General features: G+C 44.5%; 1 protein-coding gene across 2 annotated transcripts in view; it reads right to left on the bottom strand.

Annotated features, from left to right (window-relative positions):
* Window positions 1–13164, bottom strand: part of LOC138299755 (ubiquitin carboxyl-terminal hydrolase CYLD-like) — a 221132-nt gene extending 207968 nt beyond the window's left edge. For both annotated transcript variants that reach the window (XR_011204832.1, XM_069238293.1), the window contains exon 1: window positions 13061–13164. The gene's annotated coding sequence lies outside the window, so the exon portion shown is untranslated. The remainder of the gene's footprint in view (window positions 1–13060) is intronic.
* Window positions 13165–17765: the final 4601 nt, after the last annotated feature.

Genomic DNA, 17765 nt, shown 5'->3' with positions numbered 1-17765 from the left:
AATGGGAGTATTTTAAAATCAGAGATGAACAAAGTATAGGTAATGGAAATGTAATAAGGAGAACTCAAATTGGGCCTCCTAGTAGGGTCCCTAGCCACATTAGTACCAGCAGACATGAGAGACATTTGGATTGTGGAGTGACGAAAAGGAAAGTGATACAGTTGTTCTGGTGGCTGGCACGGACCATGATAGTGAGGAAAAAGTAAGGAATTGTACTGCATGTGCTAACAGAGATAAGACTAAAGTTAGGAAGCAACCACCATTAAAAGCTCTGGAGTTTCCAGAACGACCATGGGAAAAGTTAGCCATTTACTTTTTTAGGACCTGTGTCAAGCTCAGTACTAAGGAATAAGTACAGACTAATATTGGTGGACTATCACACTAAATGGTTTGTTATAAAAACAATGGGACTGGTAAATACAGCAGGAGTAACTGAATTAATGAAGGAGGTTTTTATGGATGAAGGAATACCTAAAACAATTGTGTCAGACAACGGGGTGCAATATGTATCCAAGGAAATTAGGGATTATCTATCTAGAATAGGAATAGTCCATGAAAGGGTTGCTCTTGTTCAACCATAGGCCAATGGTTTAGTGGAAAGGATCAATTGGTAAGTAATGGAAAACATTCAGTTGTAATTGGCCAATTAACTTCCAAAGAGGAAGGAGTTGAGGAAAATACTTTGGTTGCATAGGACATCTCACTCGGTTACAGGTGTGTCACCATCTGTATCTCTGAAAGGAAGAGAATCTAGAATAAAAAATAAAAAAATATTTTAAAAGAGCGCCCCATATGGTTAAAAAGAAAAATGAATGTGTATGTAAAGCATGAGGAAATGAAAGAAAGAGTCAAGGAATCACAGAAAAAAATATGCATTATTACAGCAAGAGAAATTGTGTAAAAGAGTGTTGTGTAACAAAAGTAGATTGGGCAGTGGTGAAGAAAAGAGGTATTGTTCGCAAAGGAGATAGTACATTTTCCATTCAATGCACAGGGAAATAAGTTAAATGTAATGGGGCGATTCTTGTTGATGGAACCGCATGATTTACGGGTGATATCCAGAAGAACAATGGATAATGGAGAAAAGAAGAAAAAATGATATAAGTAACTAAATACTGATGGATTTATGTAGGAATCGTATATAATGGGTCAGTATATAAATGATGTTCTAAATATTGGGATCTACATCAAATCTTGTAGGATTAAGCAACTGCTATTTTTAGTTGTTATATTTTGTTCTATTTGTTATGATGTTATAATGCTAAATTTCAAATACTAAAAGAAGGGGGATGGGTAATGATAAGTATAAAGTCAGAAAGAATTAGAATGTTAAGTGATGGGCATCACAGGCAATGTAGAATTCTGGGGACTTCATGAGGAGGGGAGTCAGTAGGAGGCAAGAGAGCTGGAGGACAAGAAGGATCTTGCTGGAGATACACATGAAACTGAATAAAGAACATGAAGCTATTAACAGTGCATGTTTTATATATATATATTTTCACCAAAAGGACCCGAATTACAGAGGCTCAAAAAAAGTGGCGGTCCAACCATGGCTTCGAGAAATACCATTAAAAATGCAAAGAAATTTTTGTAATAACAAGAAAGGTCAGGACACTTCCAGTGTAATTAAAGCTTTTACTCTTCACAGAAATATTCCTCCCTACGCGTTTCAGCCGTAGCCTTGTTCACAGATGGGGGAGCTTAGCAAATTAGCATACAAGTACCTACAATCAACAAAACTAAAAACGGACAAACAGCATATACATAGATTTACTTAGATAGCATGGCGGCCATATTAGGCTGGTGCCTTATACATAATATAACTTTCACATTTTGTTAATATTCTTTCTTTTAATTTTATTCAGCCTATATAGCATTACATTATTTATTTATTAATGCCCTCAAAATATTTTACGTAGTGTTGTTAAGACCCTTACATTGGATGGATATCATACTCTTATTATGGTTATATCTTAAGTGCTGCATTTTATGTATCCGTGTGCTCATATCCCATGACCCCAAAGTTAATTTAACAAAAACCCTACATGTGAAAAAATCAATACTAATATCAACAAAGCATATACATGCATATATGTCTAAAACTTCCATAGATATAATTCATAACTATCAATTTTTGCCCAGAAAAATAATAATTAACCTAGATGACTACACATCTCCTCGCTGGAGTTTAACCCTCCAGGCGAGAGTGTCATAAACCTGATAATATATTTGGATTCCAAAATGCGCAAGGTTTTTTGTCTATTACCACCTCGTATACTGCTTTTAACATGATCACATACCAGATAGCTCAATAATTTATCATTTCCTTGATGTACCTCTTGAAAATGTCTCGCTACCGGGTAATTGCAGTCATTATTACGGATGGCTCTCATATGTACAAGGACTCTTTTTTTGGCTTTGTGGATAGTACTACCCACATATATCCTGTCACAGGGGCATCTCAAACAGTACACACAATACTCAGTATTACAATTAAAAAATCCTGTAATTCGATGTTTATTTTGCCCGTCACCCCACGTGACATCCGTACAGTTAACACTATATCTGCAGACTCCCACTTAAGGAGTGTAGTGCAGGATTCGCCCTCTATTACATTTCGAAAAGGTAGGTCAATACGTGATGACTTAAGCCACAATATGATAATGAGCTCTGACATCATCAAACAGATTGGGGTCCCAACTCAGGGATTTGACTGTTGTCAACGTTGTAAAGCTTGCAAATATAGTGTTAACTGTACGGATGTCACGTGGGGTGACGGGCAAAATAAAAATCGAATTACAGGATTTTTTAATTGTAATAATGAGTATTGTGTGTACTGTTTGAGATGCCCCTGTGACATGATATATGTGGGTAGTACTATCCACAAAGCCAAAAAAAAGAGTCCTCGAACATATGAGAGCCATCCGTAATAATGACTGCAATTACCCAGTAGCGAGACATTTTCAAGAGGTACATCAAGGAAATTATAAATTATTGAGCTATCTGGTATGAGATCATGTTAAAAGCAGTATACGAGGTGGTAATAGACAAAAAACCTTGCGCATTTTGGAATCCAAATATATTATCAGGTTTATGACACTCTCGCCTGGAGGGTTAAACTCCAGCGAGGAGAGGTGTAGTCATCTAGGTTAATTATTATTTTTCTGGGCAAAAATTGATAGTTATGAATTATATCTATGGAAGTTTTAGACATATATGCATGTATATGCTTTGTTGATATTAGTATTGATTTTTTCACATGTAGGGTTTTTGTTAAATTAACTTTGGGGTCATGGGATATGAGCACACAGATACATAAAATGCAGCACTTAAGATATAACCATAGTAAGAGTATGATATCCATCCAATGTAAGGGTCTTAACAACACTACGTAAAATATTTTGAGGGCATTAATAAATAAATAATGTAATGCTATATAGGCTGAATAAATTTAAGAGAAAGAATATTAACAAAATGTGAAAGTTATATTATGTATAAGGGACAAGCCTAATATGGCCGCCATGCTATCTAAGTAAATCTATGTATATGCTGTGTTTGTCCGTTTTTAGTTTTGTTGATTGTAGGTACTTGTATGCTAATTTGCTAAGCTCCCCCATCTGTGAACAAGGCTACGGCTGAAACGCGTTGGGAGGAATATTTCTGTGAAGAGTAAAAGCTTTAATTACACTGGAAGTGTCCTGACCTTTCTTGTTATTACAAGAATTTCTTTGTATATATATATATATATATATATATATATATATATATATATATATATATATTTAAGTATCTTTACACACATATTTTGTAAACGTTTGTGTGGTAAAGATGCACGTGTTGTAAAGTTTGTGTGGTAAAGGCATGCAGGGTTCCGACCATGTTGTAGTAGCTGTTTCCCTTCCAAAAGTTATGCATCTAATTACATGTAGGTAAAAATGTATACAAAATCATGTGGGATGCCGATAAAATGGTAAACAGTATTTACTTGTTTGTGCTACACTTTCACCCCAAATTTAGCTTAGTGGGCAATGCGGATCTGTGGGGAAGGGGCTGGGTGTCCTGGTTTAGCAATGCTTGTTTATCTTGGTCGATGGGCGGAAGAGGTAGCAGGAGAAATTCTATATATGGTTTCATGATGGCACCGCATGCGCAGTTGGAGAAGTCAGGTGGTTTGAGCCAGTGTAGAGGACTTTGTCAAAATAGCCCAAAAAACAGAGCCCCTAAAAGCTCACTAGCCAAACTGGGACTAAGGTACTACCTGTGACTGAGAGGGTGGCGAGAATGCCAGAGGCTGGCTGAAATAACTTATCCGTTGAGATTGGGAACTAGAGTCAACTACAAATTTGCATAGGTGTAACTCTGGAACACAAAAGTCCACAGAGGCCATTCAAATGTTTCCAGAATCAGGGCGACTGCTATTACAATTGTTCACCCAGCAGTGCATCCTGGCAAGAGAGGACTAGTTAAGACTGGTTCAGAAGAGCTATTAACTTAGGGTGGCATGAATAAGAAAAATCTTAGTTTTTCCATGGGACGGAAACAAGGAGACAGAGGCTTTCATGCCAACCAGTGATGCAAGCTCACCATATTAACAGTTCTCAAATCTGTCAAGTAAAAAAATAATGATAAGAGGTTCTCTGTCACTCAGTTGCTATTTGGATCAGCTTTGGCCAGATGCGTTGTGGGGCCCAGGCGTTTAAGGACACCTCGCTTCCTCGAGGCAACTTCTATGTGGTGTCAGTCGTCTGGGCCTGCTGGTAGTCTTTCTGATCAGGATCTGCTGCTCTCCTGTTGCTGGGAAAGTCAAACAAGTCACCAGTGCTGGGCTGTCCGATTCTTGGAGATGGTTAATGGTACGTGGGTCCTTTGTATGGTGAGAGGCCTATCTAGACTTGCATACAGTTTTTCCACAAAATCCAAAGTACGAAACACTGGTTCATAAGGGCCAGTATTTATCCAATGTTGGGAACCCTAGCAAAAACCAAGGTTAAACAAAAAGGTATGGTTTCTTTAAATTCCACTCTGTGTCTCTCTTTACCGCCTGAGGCCTGGAGCAGACTTTTTGTGTGGGAGGGGCTACACAGCAGTCAAATAGTGACAAACTTTTAACCCATAGAGTACATTTATACAGACACACACAGGACATCCATCGAGTGTTCCATGGCTCACAAACCATTCTCCAATGTAAAAGAACTCTCTAAAATAGCCCTAGCTGCTTTGTACCACGATAGGATCTTTATTGAAGCTAAAACTCCCTGATACACAGACACTAATGAGGACTGTCTCGATTACTACAGAGGAACAGCTAAACAAACTTGAAGTTAACAGTACTTCCTCACGAACATCCACATAGGTGGGAAGTGCACATGGGCCTCCGGAGAACACCATTTACTGTCTTCCATCTGCATCAGGCTCTAAGGACCTTCACTCACTCCCAATAATGAGGTAATGCATAATCATGATGAGCCCTTAAACCCCAACTTGTCCAGGGCCACCTCTTATTTATGGGATACCAAATGCCTTACGCTGTGTGTGAGATCAACAACTAGGGAGTGAGAAGATGGCATGCCTATGAGTGATGCTGTGATGGGAGAGACCTGAAGATGACGAGCCTATGAGATAGGTTTTGATGGGGAGAGACCCACCAATGCCTCGTGTGAATACACTCGTCGCTGGCAAAGCCAATCCTCTTGACTGGAAAGTGAGAGCAGCACTTCTGGAAGTGGAAAAAGTTTACTCAGGAGCGGCACGAATTTGGTGAAGCAGAAAGGAGTGGAGTCATGAATAGTGAATCCAATGATCGTTAAAAACTTTTTTAGAAACTCTGCATGCAAAGAAACAGGCCAAAAGGAAAACATTTAACAGTAAATCTGCTGGGATTCACTAACTTGGTAAGAAGTAGACTGCATTTTAAGATACAGAGGGAACTACAACATGTAAAAGACATGAAAGGGATGGTTGGTGATCTAGGACAAGAATGAAGAATAGTTTCTAAAGACGTGTTGTCCAGAATAAAAGTAGCTGCTTACTCCTTTGGGTCGAATGTTGAGATTGTAGTGAACCCTGACTTGAATAATACCAGAGCCGGACTGGCCGTAGCGGGCATCAGGCATTTTCAAGGGAGGCGGGAGGGATTGAGGATGGTTTTGTTACTGGGGTCGGTTTTGCAACGGTGCTGCAATATCAGCCCCCAGTAACAAAAGCAGCCATCCAGCATAATCCACTTACTCTCGTTTCAAGCATCTGTGCGGGGGCTGGTCTGCCAAAATTGCCAGGGCTGCTATGGGTTCCAAGTCCGGCCCTGAATGACACAATTATTTACTGACTAATTGGGTTTTGATGCATTAAAGAAATGAAGTATCTCTAATTCATATGTTTTTTTTCATATAACTGTTGAGTGACATTTTGTTGTGACATGACTATATTCAGGTTCATCCCATTAGGGGGGCACAAGGCACACCGTTGATTCCAGTAGAGGTTTACATTACAAATAGAGGTGCAATAAAACATATAAGTGTGTAAATAAATGTGCAAGAAATGTTACATAAGACAATAAGATTCATAAGGTATAAGAATCAAATATTGTGCATGTTTGCAGACATTACATGTTAAGAGTGTATGTATGGTCAGGAGAAAGGCAAAGTCAGCTTTTAAAACCTAAGGCAGTGAATGTGGTTGTCCGTACTAAAAACTTTATTTCTTCCCAAAAGAACCTTTCTTTGAAATCTAAGAATAACATCAAATTGAGAAAAAACAATAAGACTCTCAACCCATGATTTACAGTGTGCATGAAGTCCCTTAGTGCAAGTAAATTGATCACTGTGCTAACTTAAAAGGCTTGCAACTTCTGAACTGGAAGTAACAAAATGATCTCAGTGTCAAAAGCAGTAGCCCTCTTACCTATCTAACTAAAATGCAAACCTGTGCTCTATGAGCTTTGTAGCAGGTACATTAACCCGCTATGCTGCTTTCTGGGACAAAACTATGACTGGACAAAACACATAAGTCTCTTAGAACTGTGTTAACCGCTAGAGTCATCTTGCCACTATTATAATACCCTCAAGATTCCTGTCACACAATGATGCCTGAAGCAGGTGTCTTAACCCTCAAATGTATTTTAAAACATAGCCTCTTTATGACCAATTAAGTAAGTATTCTAGAACAGATTTACTGTCACATGCCTGTTGTCAATTTCTGGCCAGCAGATGTTTTAAACATAAATGTATACGTTGACTGTCACACTATGCCTTTCAAGTGCCACGCCTCGTGACTCCACCCCCTTTACTCTGCCACACCCTGACCCATACTTTATGCGTTCCTGCATAATTTTTGTTTCAGTTTCAGCACTTCCTGGAATACCTATAAACGGAAACCAGTAAAAGAACCCCTACCCATGCTAGAACCTCTCCAATAACCCATATAAATGAAAGAATGTTCCACTTCCACCAGCATCCCTCCAAACAGGAGCACAGGCAAAATAATGAACCACCACTTCTGGCATCCTTACAATCAGGAGTGTTCTGCCACTTATGCCAGTCCCGGTCCACGCACATTGGCTGCAGCACCACCTGACTACAGCACAGCAAACACTACACTCTTCCTTGTGCACACACGTTCTGGATTTCATTCAGCTTCACGGTTAAGTCATTAAGGAAAAGAAGCCTGCAGTTATTTGGAATAGGATGCAAGGAACAGAGGCATTATACTACTCATGCGAGGCCCATTGTCACAGACACTCTCATTAATGTAGTGGTACTTTGCCAAAATTCAAATGGAGGGCCCATAAGTTATTTTCATGTCACTATTGCTAGTGATAGGCTCAGGCCACCTGTATCTCTCTGGAACCATCACCTCAATAGAAGGCGCAGATGGCAAATCCCTTTCACCTCCATGCAAATGATGAAAGGGGCAGCTGTAATTCTAAATCCCATTGGTTTGTATTAAGCCATAATAAGAAGGTGTACATAAGGAATAAAAAAAAATAATAATAATAATTAGAAAAAAAGTCCACATTTTTTTTTTAGTGAGTGCATCTCATCCCTCAAATTATTCATACTGTTCAATTTTCCTAAATAGCTTTCAGATATTCTAACAAAAGCAATAAAGGTTATAAAGCGGATAGCTTATTGCAATACTGAGGCATATGTAGTGTCCTGTCTTCTGCTTGACCTGAACGTCACTTTCTTTGCACGTGGAAGCCAGCTCCTGCACTGAGGAAGTGTGTTCAGGCTGGAGAAAGCAGGCTAAGCAGAAAGTAACCAGAGCGCCAGAGTGGGAGGACACTGCAGTAAGATCGGTGCGCAGCAACGTCTTCAAGCCTGCACATGCCAACAGGCTATGCAATGAAACCAACAAATGCAACCTTTCCATTCTTCCGTTCATGAATGACTACATACTTCTTGTAACTGCATTACCTGTGCATCTGTGTTGTGCAAGCTGTGATCTATAGCTATTCGCTGCTTGACCATCATCTGGCTTGCATAAGGCACTGCTTATGCCCCATGTAGCAAACTCCTAAACTTGATGTCCTCAAATGAGACGAAGCTTGAGGTGAATGCTGAACCCAACAGCACAGCAGCTGTGAATGCTAAGTCAGTGGCACCCACCCATGTACATCTCAGCTGGCATAGCGTCTGCAATGTTACGTCAGTGTTCGGTAATACAATGTGTGAAGGGAGAGGGAGTGGAGAGTTGCCTGAGGGCATAAATGAATTTAGTTTAGTCTGACATATGTCATCAAGTTAATAAAAGTGAGCCCAGGAATTGGTGTGATCAGTTTAAAGGACACGAGTTACTAGCACCACTGTGTCCGTGTCATTAATTACAAGCTGCATGACCAGAGCATTACATTGGCGATGAGGTGGCCACATAGGCCCCTCCACGTGCACCTGCACCTTGCCTCCTTCTCATTGCTGTCCGCAGTGCATGTGCTATTTGGGGACTGCCACTCGTCATGCAAGACTTTGGCCTACCATCCTGCCACCTCCACTGTGGCAGCTGATCTGCCTCCACAGCCTATCCGGCTCAGAAGACTCAGCAAGGTCGCTTGGCCCTGCGAGGCCGCAACATCTGCCTGCACGCTACGGTCCCGAGCATTTGTGCCCTGCAAAGATCAGGCTCATGCGAAGCCCCACCTCTACGGCCTGTGTGGGAGGGGCACCCCCCATGCACCTACACAATGCTGAAGCATGTCATCATTGTGCATTTTGAAACTGATCCTATCCCCTATTATGAGCACTGTCTCCTCCTTCAATCTTGCCAACAGCCAAATTAGCCTGTGGATGTTTTCTACAGCCACCAGAAAGAACTAGTGAGCATGTGCACACTGCCAGAGGAGGACGAAGTGAGAGCCCAGTTCATACATGGGTATGCATCCCTGAAGCTCCTAGAGCGCGTCCTCTAGGAGCCGAACATGTCAATGAGACACATCCTGACCCTGGGGCGGTCCAAGGAACTTTCCAAAGCATGTGCGGCCCACAAGATCCTAGCACAACCAGCCAAAGACACCTAAACTGAAATCAGCAGAACGGCTGTGCAGATGATGCGGAGGCTCATATCCCCACACAGGTGACTGCCCAGCACAAGGGAAGGCCTCCAGCATCTGCAGTAAGCTCAATCATTTCTCCAGCGTATGCCACTCCACCCTGAGGAAGCCTTCAACCCATTCAAAAAAATCCATAAGTGCTGTCAACACCCACCCTATCATGCTGGCCAAAAGCGCCATGGATGATGACAAACAAGAGGTGGTCCACGTTGTAAGGGCGACTGACCCACATCGCACCACACACCAAGCGACCCCTACGTGCCTCATTGATGTTGGAGGCAGACCTGTCTCCACCTTCATAGACAAGGATCTAAATACATTTTAAGGCTGCTAATGTATAGCGCAGCCTACCAAGCCTGCCTGCCCTGTGCACCACTAGGATTCAAGACTATGCCTCTGGCAACCATTTGCCTTTACGGCTATAAAGGATGTTCCACACAGAGATCACTCGTTACACCACATGCATGAAGGCCAAAGTGTACATATCCCAGGTGGTTAATGGCTTCCTCCTCAGCTGCCAAATCCCCCAGGAGCTCAACTTGGTGCAGTTCACCTTCAGTTTACACAGCAGTGATCCTGACAAGCTGATACAGGACTTTGCACCCTTTATGCCACTGGATGCCTAGAAGGCAAAGTTGTCAGCCTGCATATTGACAAATCTGTTGCTCCTGCGGTGCTTCGACATGGACGAATTACCTTCCACTTTTGCCCCAAGGTTGAGAGTGAGCTGAGACTTCTTGAACAAGCGGGCATCACTGAAAAGGTACCAGGCCCTACCCCATGAGTCTCCCCCATTATAGTTACAAAGAAACCACTGCAATCTCAGTAAATGTGCATCTGCATTGATATGAAGGTATCCATTCTGGCCATCCAATGTGAGAGTCACCTGACACCGACTGCATCACTGAGAACTTTCTGGGTCGAAGTGGTTCTTCTAGATGGTCCTTCGATCTGGCTATCACCAGATACCACTGTATTCGATCTTTCGGCCCATAACCATGTTCTACACACATCAGCTTCTGGAGATACACTCGATTGAGTTTTGGCATCTCAAGCGCTGCCAAATTGTTTCAGCAAATGATTTCAAGACGTTCTGTGTGGCCTCCCAGTTGTACTGAATGGGAGTGATGATATTTTGGTGCATGACCCCAACTCTAGATAGTCATCTCACTCCTCTCTGGGTGGTGTTTTTCAGGCTGAAAGAACATGGTTTGACTCTCCAATGAGAGAGGTGTAAATTCCTGAGGAACATCAGTTTTTTTGGCTATGGTTCTCTGTCTGAGGCATAAGTTCTGACCTGAAAAAAGTGAAAGACTTTCGGGGCACCCTTGCTCCCTCATCCATGTCAGGTGATCGCAGTTTCCTTGGCACGGTGACATACTGCAGATGTTCTTCATGAAACATGTCAGATATCACAGGTCACCTCCTTGAGCTAACCAAGTCCATCTAAGTGTATCTAGAAGGACAAGAACAGGCGTTCAAAAAAAATAAAGAAGCACTGCTGGAGGCGGCATGATCTGGATGGCTGCGGAAAGACCCCAGCCAGGCAGGATCTCGCCACTCCAGTCAGGGGTGGGTGATTACACTCACTGAATAACCTGTGCTCACCCTTAGGGAGCTTGGCACAGAGTAGTCAGGCTTATCATAGAATCAAGGTGTAAAGCAATGGCAGAGCACTTAACTATCACAACCATGGTGAGCGGCACAAATGAGACGTCACACTCCATGTAGGTATTTAATGATTGTATTCAACATAGACATTGTCAACACAGCAGGAGTATCATGCAAATCTAGGCATAAATCAAATAGAACAATAGCATTCACAATATTCAGTCCAACTGTAACACCAACCACAGTATGTACAATAAAAAACACAAGCATTTTCAATGCAACGGGGCTCGCGTTTGCTCGAGTTGGAGCTATTTGCGTTGTAAACTCCTAACCTAACTTTTTGTGCCACACAAATTAAAAGAAGAAAAAAAAAAAACAGCGCGATCGCACTGAAATTGAAAATGAAAAAACAGGGCGCGACTGCGCTATGTAAACCCCAGTGTGATCGCACTGCGGGGAAAATTAACAGATAAAGTAATCCGGAAACCAGGCTCAAAACATCGAGCCATGTATGTTTCTAGTAGTTTACTGGTGCTGTGTAGGCGGGCTAAACACTGGAAAAGGCATGACGTATGCAGGTCTTTCACAAATGAAAGCAAGCAGATTTTAAAGGGCAAGCCCAGGAACCAGTGAAAGAGACTGACATGACCTGGGCGTGGTTTGAAGCCCAAAGAGAGATTACTTTATGGACGGAGCGCTTTGCGCTCGCCCATAATGATATGTTCCCTCACTGCACCCTCGTGTGGTGCCAAACTTTGTCAGCACACGGCCCATCCTATAGTTTACCAACTCTGATGAAACCACTAAATTCAGGGTGCACCCTGGTTCCCAGCACTAGCAGCAATATGTAAATACACTGGTTGTACACTTCCACATAGCACTGCAGCCTAGGCCACACTAGTAAATCATAAATGCCAACCCAAGGACTTCCCTGGTAGACAAACGTAACCAGCAACACCCCAGTGCTGCCGCCCTCAGGGGCCTCCCCTACCCTCGCGGACAAACACTAGCTGCACCCCGGCCTGCGCCCATGCGATGACCCACTCTGGGCTGGAGCTACCGGCTAGACCCCTCTAGATTGTGGATACCGCCCCCTTTTTACATTGACTGTGGTCAGCCCCCCAGGAGTATAGTAAGCCTCTCTGTGTGTGCAGTAGCCCTCCCTCACCCCTCCCGGAGCACAGTCAGTCCCCTTGTGGGGCGCAGTGAGGATTCCCATCGTGCAGTGTAGTTAGGACCCTTCTCGTCTAGTGAAGCCAACCCTTCCCCGTGGAGTCAACTCAGTGCCCACACCCCCACGGGTACTGCCACTGCCTCCCCCCAGCAGGGTGCAGTCAGCACTCCATGGAGAGTGCAGTCAGGACACCTACCGGCCTCCCGCCCCGCCCATATAAGAAGTAGACAGGATCCCCCAGTCAGCCACTCTTGTGCTATGTGGTCAGTCACCAACACCCTATGGAGTGCAGTCACTGCCCCACGAAGAGTACAGTCAGCCCCACCCCCCAATAACAAATTGAGACCGCAGACCGAAGTCCCCAGTCAGTCACTCTTGTGCTGTCAGTCTCCACTGCAGTGGGGACACTGCGGACTGAAGTTACCAGTGACGGCAGTGGACTGCAGCAAGGAGACCCGAGGGCAGCAGCACCCTTGTTCCAGCCTACGCCGACCCCTCTCCGCCCCACGGCCCGGCTGCAAGGGGTCCCCGGTGAAGCGAGGACTGAAGCTTGGTGTTTCAGTAGTGGGGTCAGTGAGCTTCGGCTGTGGCCACCAGGGCGAGGAACTAAAGTGAGGCCCCCCGTGGGTGGAAGCTGTAAAGGGCACCCCGTCGGCTAACCGGGGCTCCCCATGGGCCTTTGGTGAACTGGCGCCACGGGACCCTGCGGATGTGTTCCCAGGGCTGCTCACCTGACCCGCGGCGGCGCTGGGATCGCTGTCAATGCGCCACACAAACTTCCGAAGTCCCCTCCTCCCCAGCTGAGCCCAAGCCGGGCTCTCACTTCCTCCCCCGCCAGGTCATGTGATGGTGAAACTCACAACCAGGAAGCTCCCGTGAAAGAGGGGCAGCACGTGTACAACTTTACTTCCCCAGACAGCGCCGCCTCGTAAATCCCCTGAGCACCGCTCAGTCCGGCCTCGTGGTTGTACCTGCGCATTTTTGCCATCCCGCTCATAAAATTGTCGTTGAATTCCCTGAGCGTGTTTACTTCTGTAAGTGTTGGTGCAACTTCCAGTTTTGATGTCTCGAGAGAGAGAGATGGAGGATGGGAGTTGTTGGGAAGCTCCAGGTCACAATATGCCAATAAGGACAATTAATAATAACTTTTTTTTATAGTGGTGGATTCCATCCATGGTTTTAGAGTTTTGTGTATTACATGTATTATATTTCCAATTTTTATACCTCTGAAGGATAACAGCCCTGCCGTGATCCATTCCAAACCCGCTACCTGCACATCACAAAGGGTGTGAGCAGCGAGCGCTTAGCTCACTAAGCTATCCGCTGAAGAGGTCTGGTTTGATGATGTCACACAAGATGCAGTCACTCAGCAGATACTGTCCAACCCCAAGTGAGCTCTGTGCGAGAGCGCATGCAAGCAGTTCCTGTTTCCTGAGAGCCATGATTGTTTGTTTAGCTCAGGCAGTCACGGTATTGGAAATACCTCGGGGTTTCCCAGGCTGCTAAGCCTTTGCTGGGTGGCAACTTGAACAGAAAGACATTTGGCACACTCGCAAAGAGTCAGCAGGGGCCCCTTTTGTATTCACAGGCTTGCTCCTAACTGATAACATCATAGTGGTGAAAAGCCAATGAGCACAAACACGTCTTTACCTAATTCAACTCACCTGACACTCACAGCGTTGTGCCAAGTTATTTGGTGGGAGTGGTGGCAGGGTGTGGATGGGAGATGGAAGGAAGAGGGCTGATGGAGTGTTAAAACAGTGCCTCAAGCACTTAAACAGTAATTGTAAAGCTCTACTAATCACCCGTGAGGGTATCCAGGTGGTAGGTTTTTGGGCTCAGTTGAAAAGCCAGGTCTTGAGTCTCTTCCCGAGGTACGCCAGTGATGGTGATGTCTAGAGGTGGAGAGGAAGGCTGTTCCATGACTTGGCGGCAAGGTAGAAGGAACTGCCCCGATGTGGCTTCGGCAGATGTGTGGTGTCTGTGTGGGGGTGGTGGAGCGAAGGTCTCTGGATGGTTGGTGGAAGTTCAGGCAGTGGTTCATGTATGCTGGTCCTTGGTTTTGGAGAGCTTTGTAGGCGTGCATCAATATCTTGAATTGCCATCTTTTCTGGACTGGGAGCCGGTGGAGGTTCCTGAGGTGTGGGTTAATTTGGGTCAGTTTGGGAAGGTTGAGGATGAGTGGCAGCTGAGTTCTGTAATGTCTGGAGCCTTCGTATGAATTCAGTGTTGGTTCCTGTGTACAATGCATTGCCGTAGTGCAGCTGGCTGGTGATTAGGACTTGAGTGACGGGTTTTCTCTTGCAAATGGGGACCCATTTGAAGATTCTTCAGAGGAACAGGAAGATGCTTGATACTGTAGGGACAAAATAGGAGGTAAAGTGATCTAAGGCCTAACCAAGTGAATAACTTTTAATAATGGTAATCCTGATAAGGTTAAGAATACATGGTACTAAGGATGTATGTCTTACAATTACAATGGTCTCCACTTACTTAGATGCGGTCTACATATGATGGCCTGTATTGCCACTCCAGGTCATTTGGCCTACCTTTCTCGACATCCGAAGCCAGCCACCCCTGAAGAAGAAGACTCAGTCAAGGATATTTAAGGCGCATGTTAGTTTAGTGGGCGAGAGGTCTCAGCCACTGCCCATTTATTTGGAAGAAATAGTGCAAGCCATAACATATGTTGACTCTTTACAAATGGCAATGGAAGCAATCTCCACTGGAAGCTGTCCATCCTTGAATAGACACCAGGCCAGACGAACTCCTGAAGATAGGCGGGTGTTGGAATCCCGTCACTACGTTCAAAACATACTGGTGATCTCTGAATATATGTGACTACTTATGGGCCATCGACTAGTACTATCTCTGGACCTCACCAAAGGAATCATACAGCTAGAACATGCTGGGCTACAAGGAATCTTGAAAACAATAGGCAGACTCTGATGGAAAGTGTGGTGTCCTCCAGATGGACGAGATGGTAGAGCAAATGGTAAAGGAGTGCCATCTATACCAGGGAGTGGGAAGCTCTGAACAGCCTTCATCTTGTCCATACTGGCTGAACAACGGGTGAGAGTGAGTACAGACTTCGGGAGTCTTATGGATGGACACCGTATGCTAGTCTTCGTAAATGATTTCTCAAAACTTCCAAAGCAAAGACTGTCAACACCACCTCGCCTGATGAGGTGATACCAAAACTTGAGAAAATAATGGCTACGTATGACCTCCTCAAAGAGACAATGGACCACCTTTCGCGGGGCGGGAAGTAGCTGAGTACCTAGAGTCCTTAAGAGTCAACCATATCAGCAATATACCCTGGTGGTCGCAGGGCAATGGGTAGGTATAGCGATTTATGCGCACCACCACCAAAGTGATTGCATTATCAGAGCTAGCAATTCCAACATCGAGGGGTCATTCCACACGTTCCAGCTGGAGTACCACATTAGTCCTCACATGACCACTGGGCAACCCCTGAGCCAGGCATCCAGAGGAAGAACAGTCAGGGAGACTGTAGCAACACAAAAGGATGATGGATGGAATGTTGAAACTTTTCAAGCACTCACCTCCAGTCACATATCTGGGTTGAATCCATTGTTCTTTTGCTCACCATGCCACACAGTTCGGACCCAGTCATATGCAAATAAGACTCAACCCTGCTCCCCATGGGAACAGTCCAGTCCGCACTGCCAGGCCAGGTCCTCCCTGGACCAGAAACAAGCATCCAGGACTGGTTTTGGGTTATCACCCCTCATCAGCCAGACTAGCTTGAATCTAGTGGCACAGTAAGCAAGGGACCAACATCTGGGCATACCCTGGCCAACTTTCGGCAACCTTAGCAACACAAAAGGATGATGGTCGAAGAGCTGAAACTTTTCAAGCACTCACCCCCAGTCACAGATTTGGGTTAAATCCATAGTTCTTTTGCTCACCATGCCACACCAGTTTTGCCCCAGCATATACAAATCAGTCTTGACCCTGCTCCCCATGGGAACAGTCTAGCTGTAACTGCCAGACCAGGTCCCCCTTGGACCAGAAACAAGCATCCAGGGGACTGGTTTCGGGTTATCACCCCTCATCAGTAAGGCTAGCTTGAATCTAGTGGCATATTGAGCAAGGGACTCATGTCCGGGCATACCCTGGCCAACTTACAGCAACTTTAGCAACACAAAAGAATGATGGACGGAGTGCAGAAACTTTTCAAGCACTCATCCCCAGTCACCTATCTGTGTTAAATCCATCATTCTTTTGCTCCCCATGCCACCCCAGTTTGGAACCAGTCATTTCCAAATAAATCTTGACCCTGCTGCCCATGGGAAAAGTCCAGCCTGATCTGCAAGGCCAGGTCCTTCCTGGACTGGAAAAAAGCATCCTGGGATGAGTTTTGGAGTATCACTCCTCGTCAGCCAGGCTAGCTTGAATCCAGTGGCACATTGAGCAAGGGACCCACGTTTGTGCATACCCTGGCCAACTTACAGCGACTTTAGCAATACAAAAGTATGATGGACTGAGTGCTGACATTTTTCAAGCACTCCCCCTCAGTCACAGATCAGGGTTAAATCCATCTATCTGTTGCTCACCATGCCACCCCAGTTTGGACACAGCCATATGCAAATCAGTCTTGACCCTGCTCCCCATGGGAACAGTCCAACCCGAACTGTCAGGCCAGGTCTTCTGACTGTGGGTGAGTGCTTGAAAAGTTCAGCACTCCGTCCATCATTTTATTTTGTAGTTAGACTATACCTCACCGTCCCAGCTGGACCCCAAGAATATAGACAGTGACCATCTGTTAGAAATTGGGTCTGTAGTTGGCAGAGCTATGCACCCTGTCCAAGTAGGGACCACAATTTTAGTCAGGGTAAGTCACAACACAATCAAAATTATTCTGTGCTCACTCTCTGGTAGCTTGGCACAGAGCAGGCTAGGTTAACTTAGAAGGCAATGTGTAAAGTATTTGTGCAATAACTCACAGTAACACAGTGAAACATCACAAAAAGTAATCCACGCCAATTTAGAAAAATAGATAATATTTATCTGAATAAAATAAATAAAAAATATATAAAATCCAATATTCACAAGTCAACATATCACTTTTTAGAGGTTTAAATGAGTCTCACTCCTTAAGAATCAGTGGTGATATCCTTGTAACAAACAGTACCTGGGATGCGTAAAAAATAACGACACACGGGGGCCAAAGATGAGGAGATGCATTGAAAAATAAGGCGCTGCATCAGATTTTCCAGTGCGGCACAGACTATGCGGCGTTTCTTTCCACCCCACAAGGTAATGCTTTGATTTCCAGGAGCATAGCTTTGGTTCCCCACTGCAATGCGGGGATATTTTGACGCCCAGGAATGATGCACTGAAAATCCTTGATGTGCTGGTAGAAGGAGCAGGTGCTGCGTCGATCCGTTAGGCAATGTTTTTTTTTCCCAT

This window comes from Pleurodeles waltl, chromosome 6 (genome assembly GCF_031143425.1).
Source record: "Pleurodeles waltl isolate 20211129_DDA chromosome 6, aPleWal1.hap1.20221129, whole genome shotgun sequence".
In the NCBI taxonomy this organism is placed as follows: domain Eukaryota; kingdom Metazoa; phylum Chordata; class Amphibia; order Caudata; family Salamandridae; genus Pleurodeles; species Pleurodeles waltl.
The sequence above is the reverse complement of the archived record's forward strand: the minus strand, read 5'-3'. Positions and strand labels throughout refer to the sequence as shown.